This window comes from Brassica rapa, unplaced genomic scaffold (genome assembly GCF_000309985.2).
Source record: "Brassica rapa cultivar Chiifu-401-42 unplaced genomic scaffold, CAAS_Brap_v3.01 Scaffold0016, whole genome shotgun sequence".
NCBI lineage: Eukaryota > Viridiplantae > Streptophyta > Magnoliopsida > Brassicales > Brassicaceae > Brassica > Brassica rapa.
Window position 1 is genome coordinate 30,001 of NW_022609962.1, and position 3,714 is coordinate 33,714.

Genomic DNA, 3,714 nt, shown 5'->3' on the forward strand with positions numbered 1-3,714 from the left:
ACCAGGACGGTCATCTGCGTAATGCAACAGGTCAGAAAATAGACGCTCAGGGGACTGTAATCCCTGATGCTTATGCTACAGGAGCTGATCAACCTGTAGACGAGGACGCTCGCTCGAAACCACTGGCCGACTACAATCGCCCAGATGAGTACTATTCCAACAGATCAGCTATTCGACTTCCGGAGATCCAGAAGCAGAATTTCGAGCTGAAGCCTCAATACTACACTCTCGTGTCGCAGATACCCTACTCTGGGTTACCGCACGAGCATCCTATGGACCATCTACAACGGTTCGAGGATTTAATCGCTGCTATTCGGATGGAAGGAGTCCTCGAAGATTACCTGCTGTGCAAGCTCTTCAGATACACACTGAATGGAGAATCGATGCACTGGCTTAGGCAGCTACCCATAGGATCCTTAACATCCTGGGCCGACATCAAGAATGCTTTCTTACGAAACTTCTTCGATGAGGCACGCACTGAAGAACTTCGAAACAAAATATCCACATTCTCGCAGGAGGCTGGAGAGTCCTTCAAAGATGCGTGGATTAGATTTAGGTTCTTCCAGCGAGACTGTCCACACCACGGATTTAACGAAGTGCAGCTGCTAAGCATTTTCTTTCGAGGTCTCGCCTTACAGTATCAAATGGCTCTTGATACGGCGAGTGAAGGAAACTTCACTACTCGGAATCCGTTAGAAGCTGTGAGACTTATCGAAAACCTTGCTAACAGCAGCAACACCAAAAACACTGACTCTGAACGGAAGAAGTCTGTAGCTTCTATCGGGAAGGAACATATGGACGAAGTAAGAGCTAAGTTAGATGTGGTGCACGAGCTTCTTAGGAAGCAAGTCTGTTTAGCTGAAGGAGAAGTAGCAGATATGGAAGGAGAAGAAAATGTGAACTTCATCGGAGGTATCGGATTCCAGAAATTTGGAAACCAGGGCGGAAACAGAAACTTCTTTGGAAATGGTCAAAGAAGTAACCAGAGTTCACAACAACAGCAAAAGCTACTCGAACTCCTACTACCAGAATCCACCACCCCAGACTCATGAAAGCAAGATCGAAGAAATGCTTGATCGAGTACTGTTGGGACAACAACATATCACCGTGGATTTCAACGGTAAAATAGACTCCGCCTACAACAATCTGAACACCAAAATCGAGACCTTAGGGACTCAGGTGAGAACACTTGAAACACAAGTGATTCAGACTGGCAAAACTATAAAGAGGCAAGAAGCATTCGCTAGAGAGGCAGGAGCTGACAAAGGAAAACACCACGTAAATGCCATCATAGATGATGATTTCTGGCAAGTGGTGAGACATGAAAAGCTTGAGGAAGGAGACTTCAAATCGAAAGCTCCATGAGTCTCGGCGGATCCCAATGGTGTCGACCGATGTCGATGAACTCGCATCAATCGACAGACCATGACGAAAATCGATGGATGGATTACTCCAGTTATCGATCGACGTCGTCCGCTAAATCGACTGAATGCAATGCAGTTCGAATTCTAACTCATGAGGAATTCGCAGCTAAGCATCCTCACCCACCCTCCCCTTTCTATGATAAAATCGATCGATCGGTTGACCCAACCATCGATCGACAGAGTGAGTTCGACGTCGATCGTCACAACACACCTCCCATCGATCGACAGGCACCTCTGACATACCGAGTGCGGTTACCCTCAGTCGATAATGACTATATCAACGCACTCAAAACACCACCTAAACCAATAGATAGCCCACCCGAACCAAAACCCAACCCTTTAAATAGTTCACCAGAACCAGTTCAAGAAGATCAGGAAACTGAAGGGAGAAGGTTAAGGAAAAGAAAGGAGAAAATTCCTAAGTACCTTAAGAGGGAAGCTAACGATAAGGAGATGGATGGTTTCACTAAAAGAATCCTCAGAATCCCAATCGAAAAACCTTTTGATGAAGCTTACTTCACACACAGGTTGTGGATGTTCTTCAGAGAAACAAAGGTAACTGAGGAAGACATTAGGAGAATGTTTCATCAAGTCAGAGAGAAGATGAGACACATGATCACATTGTCGAAGAAGAGTGATCCTGGGAAGTTTGCAATACCATGCGTAGTCAAGGGTGTTGAATTTCCCCATTCAATGTGTGACACAGGAGCATCAGTTAGTATCCTCCCTAGGATCATGGCAGACCATCTTGGTTTGACCATCGAACCTTCAACAGAATCCTTCACCTTCGTGGATCTTTCAGAAAAACAATCAGGAGGTATCATAAGAGATCTGGAGGTACAGATTGGTAATGCCCTTGTCCCGGTAGATTTTCATGTCTTGGACATCAAACTTAACTAGAACTCTTCACTTCTGCTTGGAAGATCTTTCCTAGCAACAGTAGGAGCTGTTTGTGACATGAACAAAAACAAATTGTGTCTGATGCTGATAGACCCCAACATCCACTACGACCCTATCCGACCTAAGAGAAAAATTATTAATTTTGTGGATTACGGGAAAGAACTTGGCTTCATTGGCGCATGCCATTGTGGAGCAGAGTACGAATCAGAGTACGAAACAGAGTACTCGGAATCGATAGACACCCACACTTTTCCATCGATCGATTCCAATGAGTCAACGGTGACCGATGACCGTAACAAAACATCGCTCGACGTTGATCAGCCGGTTGACCATTTCACTCTACCTAATCATTGTTATCCACACTTTGCCTTCCAACCTCCAAGCAAGAGAGGACGTGATGATTATTCCATAGGCAGTTGGGCAGACAGTGGTTTCCATGAAAGTTTTGCAGTTGACACTGTAATTACATCACCTAACGAGGAACATACAGAGGAATACGATGATGATTATTGGAAGGAACGTGCAATAGAAATGTCTTTGCAGGATGAAAGATTTGAAACACATAAGTTCACCAACACGTTTCCAACATCGTTCGACGAAGTGCACTCCACATCGGTCGATACCCACCCTCGTCCAGCAAAACAACCGCTCACATCGATCGACACCCATATAGGAACATCGATCGATATTTGCGCCGGAGCGAAAATCCAGGAGCAGGAGAATATTCCCTCTCCAACTAGGTTTATAGATACCTATTTAAAACGTTTTGCACCCCTGAAACCACCTCCACACACCAGAGCAGACACACAAGCAGAAAAGATGAACACTCTTCCGTCTACATCAACAGGAAAATCCATGAAGAGCAATCATCTCAAGAACACAAGTTCTGCAGAAATTATTCTGCCCTCGATCGATGCATCTGTATCAACATCGATCGATACTACTCTTAAACCTAATCTTTCTATTTCTAAATTGAATGATAATGCAAACATTGATTACGGTTTTCTAACACCTGATGCATTTGGTATTTTCAGGGACCCTGATGGCAACGCACGTGCAATAGATGGAAGGATCTTACAAGTGTCCAGAGAGGACATAGCAGATATCCTTCAAGTGGCCAATGGACCTGACAACCTATTCTCACAGCAACGTGGCACTCCAGACGTCATTCAAACCAATCCAAACAAACACGTAGGAGTCGCCGCAACAGAAATCAATCCATATCTATCATGCCAACCAAAAGGCCAAGCATCGATCGACGGGACAACTCAGACATCGATCGACAGGATAACACCAACGTCGACCGATAAGGATGACCAGACGTCGATCGACAGACGTTATGAATTTGGATACCGCGCTTTTGACATGTACGGAGCCAGAAAGTTCACTT

At 45.0% G+C, this 3,714-nt stretch overlaps 1 non-coding gene across 1 annotated transcript; it reads right to left on the reverse strand.

Annotated features, from left to right (window-relative positions):
• Window positions 1-482: 482 nt before the first annotated feature.
• Window positions 483-589, reverse strand: LOC117129547. Its single transcript, XR_004453185.1, has one exon. It is a non-coding gene; the product is annotated as a small nucleolar RNA R71 (small nucleolar RNA).
• Between the last annotated feature and the right edge of the window lie 3,125 nt (window positions 590-3,714).